Below are 16358 nucleotides of genomic sequence, written 5' to 3' on the forward strand. Positions count from 1 at the left end.
AATGTCATTCTATATTAACGTTTGCTGTAGATGTCACTGTTTTACATCCTAATACAGTGTTACTCGAGGAAGAGATGGAAGATTTGATAAAATTCAAGTATATTTGTTCGGCTATATTCAACAACCTAATCAAGTCTATGGGTGATTTCAATCAAGTCTAATTTTGGAACTATGTTTCTTATCGCACGTTATCGTAGTTATTGTATGGCAGTTGGCTTAAGAAATCAGAAAACAGTTGTCCGTTATATACTTCTAAAATTTCTTTGGGTCTTTCAAAGGGGAAGAATTTGAGAAAGTTCCATTTCAATATATTTCAAACCAAAATTTTTAATTGTACATTTAAATAAAAAGATTTATTTAAATCGAAAATATCGAAAAGAAATTATTCTAATCACATCCTTGCAAATACTGTCAGACTTTGAAATCACATAAAAGTATGAACGTGAAAAATTGGTATTAATATTTGATTTAGTAATCTTAGAAAAAATTCTTTTACTATAAGCTATTTTATAGAAGATTTGTCGAATAAAAAGGTAAAAAAAAAGTTTCAGCACACAACAACCTTGAATGAAAAAGGAATATCAAACCATTTTTTTCTTTACCGTGTTGTAAAATAGCGAAAGGTGAAATCATATTCCTGAGAGGAAATAAATTTTCCTTTTTTATCGAGTGGAATTTTTATGCATTTTTCTTGACTATATAAAATAAAATATGCATTATCTTTCATTCGGGAATTTACACATTAATAATATAAATTGATACAAAATGCGGCCGTTTGTTAAACGTCGCATCGCTGTTTTCTAATATACCATGTATTTGAAATATATCAAGGTATACTAAGTTTAGTCCCAAGTTTGTAACGCTTAAAAATATTCATACTTCGAACAGAATTTTGGTATAGGTGTTCATAAAATCACCTTGTTAGTCCATTTTCGGTTGTCTTTCTGTCTGTTTGTCAGTCAACACGATAACTCAAAAACGAAAAATAATATCAAGCTGAAACTTTTACAGTGTGCTCAGAACATTAGAAATTGATGTCGAGTTTGTAAATGGGCAACAAAGGCCAATTGGTTCTTGCGATCGTAGGACTCATTTTGTAAACCGAAAAATTTGTATGTAAAAATGTTCCTTTTAACAAAATAAACAACTTTCGTTTGGAACCTTTTTTCGTAAACATCATTGTTTACCCGTGGTTGCTGGTACTTTTCAGACGATAGTTAAGTTGTCATATGGTTAATAATTCATAAACTGCTCCCACAAGATTGAAATTTTGAGGGATTATACTTTGAATAGTTTTAGAGGTATATGCTGCTTTCATACATGTTTAACCCCCGAACCAAAAAAGGAGTGTTATAAGTTTGATCGCTATTATATCTGTCTATCTGTCTGTGGTACTGCAGCATCTAAACGGATGAACTAATTTTGATTTGTTTTTTCATTTGAAAGGAAATTTAATGGAGATAGTTTTTAGCAGGAAGGAAGGTTCTAAGGAAAAAGGTACCAGAAGAATTTGTCGGATTTTTTTTAAATTTTGTAAATTTCACTTGTTAATAACCTTATCGTAATAGGTTACGAGTTACAATCATTATGACAATTTTCTATGGCCCTGTACATACCTGAAACAGTCAAAATGGGTTGGCAATTTTTATTACGATTGAGCATATGTTAATTAAAACATATTAAAACTTTGGCGTTGCGGGAAAGGGTTGTAAATAAAATTTTACAATTAAAAAAATTGAAGGATAATGCATCTTTATAACACTTATTAGTGTTACAACACTTAGAAGCCTCACCCTGTGTAAACTTAATAAAACAAGTGAATAATAATAAGGCATATAGATAGAAAAGAATAAAAAGAAAGTTTTCCTATTGAAAAACGTGTTTAGTATTTAGGTGGTAGAGATAGATAGTTGTAGGTAATGTAGATATCATACAGAAAATAATATTTTCTGATAAATTTATTATTGAAGTTAAAAATAATATCAGTTGTTGTTTGTTGGTATAAACAATGACACTTTGACAAAACAGACCACACTGAATCGTAACCAATTTAAAATACGTTATACAATACCATCACACAACCACGTATCCAAAATACATATGTGTAATATACAAATACCCTACCTATCTACCCTCTCTACCCTTTAAAACTCATCCCTTTAAAACTCATTCATATATTAAATAAATACCAATAACAATTTTATGCATTATTCTATAGTTTCGTATGAATACATTTCATGTGATTATTTTATGCACTGCTTTCTGTTATAAAACAATATTTTTTTCTTGATCCCCTAGCCGAAAGTGGGGTCCTGCCGGTCACATTTAACTTTTTAGACCCGTTAAACTTTGTCATTGAGCATGAATAATTCCCGCATGGAAAATTTTGATTGATCTCGTTTAAAAAATGTTAAATAACGGTGGGTAGCCCGGTAGGCTATTGTTTAAACTAATTTTTTTAAACAAATAAGTAATATTAAAAATTGTATCATAGAATTGAAGTCTATTAACAACAAAATTAGATATTTTTTTAAACCATCCAATTTTTTTTATTAAAAATTCCTAAAATTTGAAAAATGCGAGTTTTACGATTTACATTCCCCACAAAATCTATGAAAAAGATTTTTAAATTGCATTTTCGGTTCGACTATATATGCTACAAACATGGGTTTTTTGGTTTGACTATATTTGAAACAAGGAATACATAATGCATATTTTATACAGTTCATTTAAGGCTCCAGAAAACTGCCTGTCATTAATATATTTGCATTGTAGAGGCAAAATCACTATAAGACAACTTTTGATATATATATATATATATATATATATATATATATATATATATATATATATATATATATATATATATATATATATATATATAACTCTGTCTTGTTGTTGATAATTACCTAAGATTATGTTTCCATCTTGAATTTAGTTTTATTTTGAAATTTAAATGATTTTAAAATGGATGTATAATTTTGATACGAAATATATTTGAACAGATATAAATGGTATGCAAAATACAGTATTGAATGGTATGAGTATTTCATAAATCACATTAGAACGGAACATAAATCTGTCGGACATAAACCGCAGGCCAGTAACATATAGGAAAACTATCGCGTATAATATTATACTCTCTACACAAATAATATCGACCTGGTGTTTGTTGTTAGAGCAAACAATGTTCAAGTATTACTGAATATTGGCATATCTACTACCGTTGCGTTCTAATGTTTTTGACTGCCATAGCTAGAATCTTGATTCTTGCTGATTTTTTTTGTAAGGACTTATCTTTACATACAATAATGAACTTACTGTCATTTAAATTGTTGTAATATCGTCCTTAAAAGGTAAAAAGTTGATTTTTTTCGAGTTCAGTATTAAAAAGAAATGAATTGATAATCGTGTATGAAATTGTAAGGATTGAAACTGCAACACTTTTTTTTAACAAGCATTTCAGGCCGTTGGTAGTATAAAAAGCACTTTTAATCCGTATAGTATATACTGTTTAGTCTCAACCGTCAAAAATATTGAAATGTTTACTATTCTACTATTTTTAGGCTAACAGTTCTTTTATACTATATTGTATATTCCTGTATAAAAATGCAATTAAATTTAATCTGAGCTTTTAATCCGACGAACAAAATTAGAACATTTATGCCTACGGTTAAAAGTATTGCTTAATAATAACAAGTACAATAAGCTTTTATAACTACTTAAAATAGTACATAAAAAATTACTAGATTTTACTACTACTTAAAATAGTACATAAATGTCAATATTTTCTGACAATATTCTGAGATAAATATTTTCTAGCAGTATTTTTTTAAATAATCTTAGAATACTGAAACGATGTTGATTGATATTATTATTATTATTTTTTAACACAATTGCTTTTCAGTTTAGAAATTCTTCCTAATTTATAAATTTTAGATAATATCAAATATTTATTCATCTTTTTTAAATATTTATTCATCATTTTTAAATTATCAAAGGATTCTAATATACTGTTAAAATAGTATTTATAAAAAAATAAGCATATAAAATTATATTTTTTCAAGCATAAAAAATAATCATCTCATCGGCTCGACATCTTCCCAAAGATCTCTCTACAAATATTCATTTATCTAGATCTTCAATGGAAAATATTGTTTTACATCGTTAGAGGTTTCCAAAGCTGTTTTAAAACGTTAAAATATTTGTCAAATTCTTACGTGGCTTTGAGTTGTTGGTTTATTAAGTTTCATTCCAACTCGATAATTGGGATTTTGTATCAAATTTTTGGCAAAAATGAAAATATTATAATATTTAAGCTTAATAACAAAACTGTTTTTATTTATTATTTTTTCATGAAAAATTCTAAGTTACAGGCAGTTTTAAAAGAACTTTTCAAAGGATAAACGAAAACATCCGATAAAAAAAATTCTCGTAAAAGATCGTGTAACGTCATAATGCTAATTAATAATTTTAAACTATTCAATTAACATTATTACGTCACAAGGATGTTTTAAAAACATTTTAGGCGGGCGTTTTCGTTTGTCTTATGAAAAATTCTTTTCAAACTTTCTGTAACTTTAAAATTATCATTAAAAAATAAAAACAGTTTTGTCATAAAACTCTACTATCATCTTTTCTTTTTTTTTCAAAAAAAGACTTGGTTCAAAATCCCAACTGAATGAGAATGAAAGTAATTGTTGTTGCGTAAAGCTCAGCAATAAGAACTTTGGGAAAATTTGTTTAAATCTTGTTGATATAGGTAGATTCTTAGATAATGCATGTAAATATACAATTACAATAACGTGTAATGAAATTTTACAATTTGCTTAAAATCCATTAAAATGAATAAGTTTGTACAGCAACCTAAATGAAAGAAAATTTAATGTATATACTATATACTTATATACTTAGAATATATGTCAAATATCTAGCTATTCTGATATACAGTATGTCCCAGCCGTCCAAAGTTGTCCTTTGATAAAATCTTTCGTTTAATGTAAGTTAAATACATAAAAATGTTTGCAAGTGGCTATCCGCACAATACCGATTACGGTCTAGACCGTCCACGGTATACCGTATACGGTCTATTTAGACGCGGTATGAAATTATTTTTGCCCTTTTATACCGTGGGGCCCTTATATCGTGCACGGTATACTTTTTCCCGGTATACTCTTTATGCCGTCGAGCCCTTATACCGTGTGGGTATAGTCTCGTCCACGGTATACATTATACAGATGGGAAAGCGTATTCTACAGAAATGTAACATACCGTGTGCGGTATACTCTCGTCCACGGTATACATTATACAGATGGGAAAGAGTATTCTTCAGAAATGTAACATACCGTCTGCGGTATACTCTCGTCCACGGTATACATTATACAGATGGGAAAGCGTATTCTACAGAAATGTAACATACCGTGTGCGGTATACTCTCGTCCACGGTATACATTATACAGATGGGAAAGAGTATTCTTCAGAAATGTAACATACCGTCTGCGGTATACTCTCGTCCACGGTATACATTATACAGATGGGAAAGCGTATTCTACAGAAATGTAACATACCGTGTGCGGTATACTCTCGTCCACGGTATACATTATACAGATGGGAAAGCGTATTCTACAGAAATGTACCATACCGTGTGCGGTATACTCTCGTCCACGGTGTACATAATACAGATGGGAAAGCGTATTCTACAGAAATGTAACATACCGTGGACGAGACTATACCGCACACGGTATAAGGGCTCGACGGCATAAAGAGTATACCGTGAAAAAGTATACCGTGCACGGTATAAGGGCCCCATATACGGTATACCGTGGACCGGGTACCGTGGACCGGTATACCGTCTAGACCGTAGACGGTATTGTGCGGATAGCCACTTCCAAAATGTTTCAAAGAAGAATGGTTCGTATCAAAGAGAGGATCTCATAGGTCACTTGGATTGGACCTTGGTATTTAAGGACAGTTAAAGGTTCACTCGTTTTCGTTACTCAAAAGCAATAGTATTTTTTGATATTTTAATAGATCTGGCAAAAATAAAATGTAAAAATCCAAATTTAAAATTATGGCTACAATATTCATTTTTGGATAAGTTTTAGAAATATTATGCGTTGGTATTCAGAAGAACTACTCACAAGCCCTATCTTAGTCCCAGAGTTCCAAATGACTCTCATGTATAGCTAGATTTTGACATTCAATTTTTTCCGAAACTATTAATATTTCAAGAGAATGCTTAAAGCAAAAATTATTTGTCTTTTTCTGAAGAAAATTTTCTAGTTTAAAGTGGTGAATTATCTCGTGTTTTTAGTTGTTTTTTTTTTTAACTATAAAATTTACTGAAATATACAAAATTTAAAAACCTCCGGCAAACGTTTCGGGTAAAAAACCCTAATTTTGCACTTAAAACATAGCTACGCTCCTAATTACTTAATTCCCTTTTAAACTAGCTACAATTCCACAGACAAGGCAGACAGATATACTCACATATCGGTCAAACTTATAACACCCCTATTTTTGATTGGGGGGGGGGTAATGAAACCGAGTTAAAAATGGGAAAATTTACTGGATAATATATTCGAAAATAATTGGATATATTTTCTTAAAAGGTCTATTTTCTACTTTTTCTATGTAAACTTTGTGATTATGTTCTACTCACATATATGGGCTTTATGTTGCTCATACAATATATTACGGAAAATAAAGCATTTGTTGTCGAGTATAATGTAATCAGAAAATGTTCTTTATCTTTCTCACTACGCATTAAAATAAAGTTTCAACACAACATAAGTGATCTGTCTAATATGTAGAATACCTATACCAAAATTCTTACCTACTTATAGTTAGTAGCATGAATGAAAATTCATCTTATACTTCACTTATCATACATTTATTATTTAATTTATGTGATTCGTCATGTTTCAGATAGACTGAACGATTATTACTTTTTTAACACGCTTTTATAACCTTGGTACGTATCCATGTATCTATCTATTTATCTATGTATCTATGTAACGGAATTTTTAAACGTGATTTTCACTCTCTTCTGAACTACGTATTGAATTGAAACTTCTCACACTTATCAAGGATCGATGGAAATACACTAATTTAATAAGTTTGCCTGATTTTCTTGATCATGATATCAAGATTTAACGATACACTAAAATGTCTTTGATGGTGGAAGCGCAGATAACATTAATATTCCATAATATTCATAAATAGTAGTTTTTTTTCTTAAATATTATTTAAATTTAGTAGTTTCTAACACTTACTTATTATAATTAATAAATACTTAAAAAAACTGAAAAATACAATCTTGTAACTAGCTGAACTATACTTCACTTATCATACATTTATTATTTAATTTATGTGATTCGTCATGTTTCAGATAGACTGAACGATTATTACTTTTTTAACACGCTTTTATAACCTTGGTACGTATCCATGTATCTATCTATTTATCTATGTATCTACGTAACGGAATTTTTAAACGTGGTTTTCACTCTCTTCTACGTATTTAATTGAAACTTCTCATACTTATCAAGGATCGGTGACAATACACTAATTTAATAAGTTTGTCTGATTATCCTGATCATGATATCCAGATTTAACGATACACTAAAATGTCTTTGATGGTGGAAGCGCAGATAACATTAATATTCCATAATATTCATAAATAATAGTTTTTTTTTTCTTAAATATTATTTTAACTTTAGTAGTTTCTTAAACTTACTTATTATTGTTAATTAATACTTAAAAAAACTGAAAAACACAATCTTGTAACTAGCTGAACTAAAAAAAAAAATTCAAAAAATAGAGTGATTAAGAAAAAAATCAATTTTTCGTAAAAAAGCATGGAGTGCTTTTCAAGATATTTTATAATTACTGAACTCTTACCAATAACAAAATATTGTCAATGAAATAGTTACAATAATTGAAATCTACTACCCCACGATTTTTCAATATATACTAATTTTTTTTCTAAATTACTCAATTTCTTTTTGCTACTACATATTTATTAGGAGTATCATAAATTTTTCAAAAGGAATATCCTTTTTATCATATTTAGTATCCTTTCCTTAGTAAAATGACTTTCTTATATGTTATAATTTTCCTTAAAACAAAAGGGGATTTCCGCTCTTAAAATACGCCATTAAAGTTTGAATGTTAAATCGCGGTTTAACTTAAAATTATACATTGATTCAATTTATATGAAATGAATAATAAATTCTCGGTTACACATGTTCTACGAATTTTAAATAAGTAGGATATTATACTAACGGCAAACTTTGTTTTTCTTAAAATCTATACATATTATTATTATACATTTAGGTTCCCATTCCTACAGAGAATTTTCCTAAAGACAAATGAATAATCTTTAAAGAAATATACTTATGTTATTTTCATTAAGAAAATAACAACCAAATTAATTTTCAGTGTAAATATACTTAATATTCTTAAAATACTTTATATAGACAAACATTTTGTTTAAATGATTTGTACATACGTACTGTTAAATTTAGGTAATTTGATGATTGAGAATATGATTTAAACGGGGCCTCACTATACGTATATAAGAGCTGACTATAGCCAACTATAAAATATATTTTATGAAAATAAAAATAAATAAATAAAAAGTCTAAAACCCTGATTGTGATAAATAAAAAACGGCAGAAATAAACAAGTCCAGTAAACTATGTAGCGAGGTGAATAGTCGGAACTCATTATTGGGAAGAATTGAGTCTGTCTAGATTTTAAAGGGACCCGGCTGTTAAATTTGCTATGTAAACTACTGGACTTGTTTTTTTTTCTGGCAGTTTTTATTTAATATAGTTGAGTCATTTGATTTTTTAATGTATTTTATGCATTTTTAATGAATTTATCTTTTTAACTTTTATTTGATGCGGTCGGGTTTTTTATTTTATAAATTATTTATTTTATTTTAGACTTTTTAGTGTCGCGACACACTTTAATATATTATATTAACACATTTTAAACCAATTTATTATTTTTAGTAAATATAAACATATAACATACAAATATTTTTTAATCCTTTTAATTTTTCTATATTTTGATACCCTATGTTTGGTATATTTTTTCTGGCGTATTACTATTTCGCGTCAAAAAGCCGCCATTTTTCATTTAAACATTTATCTAAGTACACTTAGCTTTTTAAGGCGATTATAAAGATATCTTAAGTTAATCGAATTACATCGCACAGCTTGGAAGAAACAAGGTAGCAGTACTGAAGAAATTTACAAACATACAAACATACTTGCGAAAAACATAAGCACTCTTTGACAGTCGGGCTAAGAGACACCACACTATGTCAAGATCCACAATATCTTGCAATTGGAGGACCAATTTTCATATGAAAGTACGTGGCACTTTCTGAAATGGGTTCTAAGGTTTTCACATTGGAAATGATAGTGATTATAATTTTTAAGAATGACTTTCTTAACAGTTTAATTTATTTCTTCCTAAACAATTTAACATCATTGATCCATGATTTTCCTTTAAAATGGTAAAACTTTAAGCAACTTGTGTAAGCGATATCATAATTTTTTATGGAACTTTCGTGACATGTCATACCAGCCAAATGTAATCTGCAGATAATAACATTGTTTATGGCAGTATTTAAGAAAACACCATTAAAATTCACCTTTCAATATACTAAATGAGTAATACTTTCGATGTATAGTCGGTTCTATATAATTGATTAAAAAGCAAAATAATGCACGCGTATGCGAACATTCGATTTTATAAAAAAAATGCAATAATTTCAATGAGTTATTCAACTTTTATTTATCATACACAACAAAGTTATATGTATCATACAAAATTGTTAATTTTCCAGTATGAGAAGTTATTGTAATGAGTCCGATTTTCGAACTTGAAATTTTCAACATATCTTTATGTTTCATGGTCAGGACAAGGCATTAACACCAATTAAGAGAGATAGTTTGAGTATGTGTGTGTGTGTGTGTACGCATATACTTACGTACAAACGTCGTGGTTATTTTTGTCTTGATCGATATCGTGTGAAAAAAAAATTGTATCTACTTCGTTGAGGTGTCAATCGAAGCGTATTAACGGTAATATGATACGAATTTCGTAAAATTCGCCTTATTCGATTCGAGTCGGTCGAGTTATTTTATTTTTATTATTTAAATTCTTATTTATTATACTAGGAACCAGACAAACCTCACGGGTTGTTTAATTTTAGTGTAAATGTATTTATCACTTTTACTGAAAACCCTTTATCTTACATAAATAACAAAGTGCAGGTTTTATAAATTGATTTCTTATAACACAGTGATCACTGAGGCCTTTGGAATAGTGATAAAAAGCAATTACGCATTAGATTAAATAATGATATTAGTCTAAAATTACAACCACAAGACATATAAGTTCAACTTTGCTGACTTTTTTTCCAGGATTTTAAAGTGTATCTTTTTTGTTTGTTGGATCCTGAAACACTAGTGCGTAACAAGGAGAGTGCTACCACCGATTGTACCTGGGTATATCACAAATAAGTTGACTAAGTATTTGTTGACTTAGTTGAACTTTTAAAATTGAAAACCCAAAATTTCTGACTTGCTTCACTTTTGATCCAGAAATATTGTTCTGCACTCCTTCATTTCAGAAGTAGGATAGATGTTCACAACAATTAAGCCATAATTAAATGCTTTTTCAAACTAAATCACTTATAGCCTGTGGAAATCTGTAAAAAAAAACTACTTTCAGTTGTTTGGCAATCTATACGTTTGGGTGAAGTTTTGTACTGAAATATACTTGTTCTTATGCGAATACTACATTATACTGGTTAGCAAAGTATCATTAGATTATTTTAGATATTATCCGGAAAATTATAAAGAGTGACCTTCTATTAAGTTAACAAAACAAGAAACTACCTAATGCTAATGCCACATTATTTTGAATCAATAATGAAATAATATTGCGTTAAACCTTCTAATATTTCTATGGTAATTTAACATTAATTATTCATTACATTAAAACTATACATGTGATACGATGTGATAGCATGCGGTTCGCCATTCAGTACGGCGTGACATTCTGTATTATGAATTAAATATTTGAATGCATGATTTACACAGATATTTGTGAGTGCGTCATTTGTGATAGAACACCTGGTTACTAGTATTCGACAGTTGCAAAGTGTTGTGAATCTGAAGAGAAATGAACCAAACCAAACCAAGCAGCAGTAGTAGCAACAACAGCAGCTCGATAGATATAAACAAAGTAACGAATGCTATTTACTATCTATACGATTCGTATAGTATAGTTGACAGTCTACTAACCATTGAAGTAGAGCTAGTAGGCAGCCAATGTGCACCGCAGTATGGTGGTGGTTAGTCATGTGCTTTGTCCAAGTCCATCCCACTACCACGATTACCACCATGAACCATCGTCATCATCATCATCATTCATTCATTTGGGGATTCAGTACTCTCTACTAGGGGTATTCACTGAGGGACACTCAATTAAACGGTTGATAATCATAACTAGCTCACTCATCAATTTTATATTACCGTTTGCTTGCTTGCATATATAAAACTTGTTTCATTCAAATGGTTATAAATATTATATGACGTCATTTAAAAAAATTATTACATTTTATTGCGTTTGCTTTATCATACGTCATAGAATATATTAGTGTGGAGCGTAAATTGTTCTTATTCGTAGATTGGTTGCTTTGATTTTACTACACAAGAAAAGTTAAACTAACTATTTGTCAATCAGTGTTCTGTCCTTTAAATTATAGACACTAGGGTTATTAAATATTCAACAAATAGTTTAAAATTAGTAGTTGTTATAAAATTTTACTTCACTTTTTACGGCTACATTATCCTACCCATTCAAAGTCCTTGTGCCATCTTCTTTGGTGAAATTTCTATTTTCCACATTGATACTTTCTGTTGGCAGAAAATACTAAAATGCGAAAAATTGTCATTAATTCATAACGCAATCTGGTCCTTCTTGGACATATTGCCAAGTGCAACACTTAAGCCTATCTTTTTCGGAGATCAAGTTCTACAATAGCCACACGAGAAGTAAAGTGGTCATAAGGCGAATGCTGACTGGATTAAAGCGTGCTGCAAGAGCAAGAAAAAGGCAAGAGCAAATGAACATAATATTATTCTGTAGAACGCCCGTTAATGGCATGTGAAACATTTAAAAAATTCATTTAATGAAAAATGAATACCTGAATCAGAACAGTTCAGTACAACACTTTCATGTAATCTGTGCATTCAAAATACGTGCTATAGGTAATCCTCTTTTATTTAAATTTCAAATAAATATCCCTTTTGTAATTTATTTTTTGAGGTAGATGTAGGGACTCTGAGAACACTCTATAATGATGTATGTAAATATTATATTTTACAACATTTCATTCTGGATAACAGGGGATTTTGACAACTTCTAGAAACTGAAATATAATGAACATAATCGCATTTAGAAAATAGAAAAGTGAAAATATTTTTACAATTAAAAATATTCCATTTTGTTTTCCTTTATTGTTGAATTTTAGTTTTTTTTAAAATTAATTTTATTAAACTATGTTAAGCTTGAAGTAATGTCGCGCTTAATGTCGCAGTAAATAATAATAACACCGTTTTTAAAGAAACCTCATGTTACTTCAAGTTTGAGTATTGGCTTGTCAGATAAACCGTTAAAGTTGAATTTCATTCAAATATTGATTAAACGAAATAACTGGCATAATTGGCAACGCTGTTAGTAAATACGAATGTTACATCTGTTAAAGTTTTTAAGTTGTCGCACGAGGCCTATCTGACTAAGTAACATTACTAATTTGGCGAAATATAAATAAAAAATAAAAAATTATTAGTTGATTTTACATGAAATGACCAAAGATAATTTATGCAGAGCCAAAGTGAGTCGCTGAAATACAAACTTGAGGGTATCTTTTCGATACCTTGAATTTTATTTGTCTCTTGTTTACGGTTCCTGCTGTCTGATTATAAACTTTGCGTTAAGATATCATGTATCCCTTTCGAATGCTTATCGATAATAAGCCTTTTAATGGTCTCGGTTCCTCTCATCTTTGAATTTCCCCAACTCGTTTCTCGCCGTTTCTCTTGTGTCTCGCGGCATCATTAAGAAAAAAGTAGTAGCAGCTATGGGTGTCGTCTAGTAGACTAATAACGTTAATATTAACATGTTCATTTAATTTAAAATATGCATTGATTTTAAATAAAATGCACAATTATTTTTTATTTGTATGTCTAGTTAGTTACATATTTTTTGGACTGAAATAACTGTTAAGTTAATGAACAATTAAAATAAATATACTTTTACAGATTGATTCGAAAATAGTATTCTGCATTTGGATAGTGCACATTGTGTGTATGAAATAATATATGCATATTCGAAGTGTCAAAATTTATAAATAAAACCATGATCAAGTAAAAAAATTTATCCCATACATTAAATAAATGGGACCTGTATTTTTTTTTTGCTTGTTTACCTAAAAATAATCAATAAATCACTTATATGTAGCAGGCGAATTTATTTGATTCATAAATCAATAGATAGCCCATTCCTTCCTTTAGAAAATGCCTTCTAGAAAATTTTCATTATCTCTTATTATTTTCTAGAAAACTAGAAAACTACCTTTAAAGGACGATAGTCGTAGCTGCAAAACTTACTCCACTATTGGGGTAAGTTGAGCTAGTGTATGGAACAAGTAGAGCAGGATTCGAAGTAAATAAATTAACCTTAGAAAAGCACCGTATTATAAATCAATCACAAATGTATTCGTATATTTGAATTATTTAACGGCGACGAACATCGGGTAAATATCAATAAAATATCCCCGCCATTCGTAGTAGATAGTTTTTTTCAAGAAATTTCTTGTTCTGCGGAAAAAATATGTCGTGGTTTTGTGTAGCCCATTACCGCAATACCACCGTCATTTATTTTATTCTTGTATATATGTGGTTTAAGTCATACGTTTCACGTCATATTCTTTGGTAGCAGCATTTACGCTTTTTTGGTTTTGTTTTAAAATTAGCAATTGCTCAACTAACCACACACTACGATTTTTGTCTTACAAAAATAAATATTTAAAAAAAAGCCTTATTCTTAGCAATGTAAGTATTAAAATTAAATAGCCAATAAAATCCACTTATCATCGCAATTTACCGGCTTGTCAAACGATTATTTGACATTGTTTTAATCCAAAAGTTCTACAAAATATTTTGTTTTACATTTGACCGTTAAAATCAACAAACAGGCCTTGTTGTTTATTGGTTCACTTCTAAGCACACGAGTACCTCTCTTTCGTTCATTTGATGTGTTGTCATACGAAGCGTAGTTTTGGCGGTATTTCAGCTGCACAACTTAAACCCCATTGAACAACTAGCTCCGGTCAACCCTACCTTCATTATGTACGACTATATTATATATATTTGGAGACAATGAACCTACTTTGAGAATATCACCCTTTCTAAAAAATGTTAGTCAAATTTTGATGTTATTTGAAATTTCTATTATCGATATCTAACGATTAAATTATGATTAGAGAATATTGTTAGCAAAACACAGCTTCGAACTGCCTAACTAAAGGGTTGAAATTAATTTGACAAAATTGTCCAATATTTATTTTGAACAAAATAAACATATTTGAAATATAACGAGTAAAGAGGTACATTAAACATATTTATTTCACAATAAATTTATACACCCAATAATAATGTCCATCTATATATGCCAATGACTATTTTGTTTAAACTATTGATTTATTTAAATGATAATTAGTTTGTATATGCTTGTAATTTGTCTGTTTTATTATGTCGTGTTATTTTACGCATCATTAATAATTTTAGATAGCACACATATACCAATACAATACTATACCTATAATATAAAATTACAATTCGGTATGGACAATACGAACATTTACATTGTGTGATTCAATATTATAATCAGTCTCTTGGCAGAAAGAAGAGTCGGGACTCGAATCTATATCCCACTCTCATCAATTGTTAGAATCAATAAAAATTTGTACAAGCTATTTCCATAAGTTTCATGCACATTTACATCGAAAAATAACAATTCAACGTTTTTTAACATAATTGACGCCGTTTATACTATCGGTAAAAAAAACAAAACAAGACAGATACATGGAGTCAGGAATTTTCACATATTTTAGAGCGAGGCACACTATTTTAAATTCTCGGACTTCCTATAAAATTTGTTTATATCTTATATTCTCTACCTAGAATCCTTGTTTTAATTCTTTTTTGTAATTTTCACCCTCATTAACAAGTTTAAACCCCCTCTCCTCCTAACTACTCTGTTGCTTTTGCTACAAAATTTTTTCATCTCTCATTCTATTGTGAACCTTCCCGTGCCCTTAGCCTACATGTTTTACATCTATCCCTGTGTATATTATAAATGTGAAATAGAAAAATATGGATATGTTTTTTACAATTCTGTTTTCTACTGAAAATTTAGTTTTTAACTCGTTTTGTGTCTTTAAGACTTGATCTGTTTGTTTTGGAAAACCAGGAGACGTTTTTTTCATTTACACTTTTTCTTTCTGAATTGTTGATTTATTTATTATTTCTTGTTAAAATTGTGTTTGTTTGTTTACTTTTTTATTTTGTTAATGTATGTACAGCAGATTTAATGCAGCCAGTTTTAATATAATAATAACAAAAAGTATCCCATATGAAATTTATCAAGTATTACCAGTTTTTTAGCGGCATTAATAGCGCTATGAATTAAGAAAGCAGTTTTTACATGAATGAAAACTATTAAAATAAGCTGGAAATGTGTTTTGGAAAGATTCTAACAATTAGTGTTAGTAGCGTCCAGGTCCTTTTACACATTTTCTGATTTGATCTATCACAGAGTAAAGAAATTTTTTTTTTTAACTTAGGAAGAAATTTATGAACCAAAACATTTAAGAAATTTATTTCGCATAGCCTAAGAAAATATGAAGCCTCTGTACAAGCTGAAGGAAAACCGGTATGCAATGCAAATACGGAACGGTGAAATTTTATGTTTTTTATCAGATATCTCTTGGGTTAAATGGTGAAAAGCAGATAGTTTAATTTTTTATAAATTTATTTAAACACCAACATGGTAGGGACAATCAAATCGACGCTCGCGTTTCCAGTGGATATTTTTGGTGTTATAATTATAAAAAAATCATTTTCTCTGACAATTTAATTGAAAAGTTCAACTGCATCCTTTAGTATCGACACTTAAATTGGTATCCAACATTTTCTGTTTGCAAAAAATCTGATCAAAGTGTATTCAAAGGTGTCGTCTCAGTGTAATTATTCGGGTCACTGACATTTATT

The sequence above is a fragment of the Chrysoperla carnea genome, chromosome 2 (genome assembly GCF_905475395.1).
Source record: "Chrysoperla carnea chromosome 2, inChrCarn1.1, whole genome shotgun sequence".
In the NCBI taxonomy this organism is placed as follows: Eukaryota; Metazoa; Arthropoda; class Insecta; order Neuroptera; family Chrysopidae; genus Chrysoperla; species Chrysoperla carnea.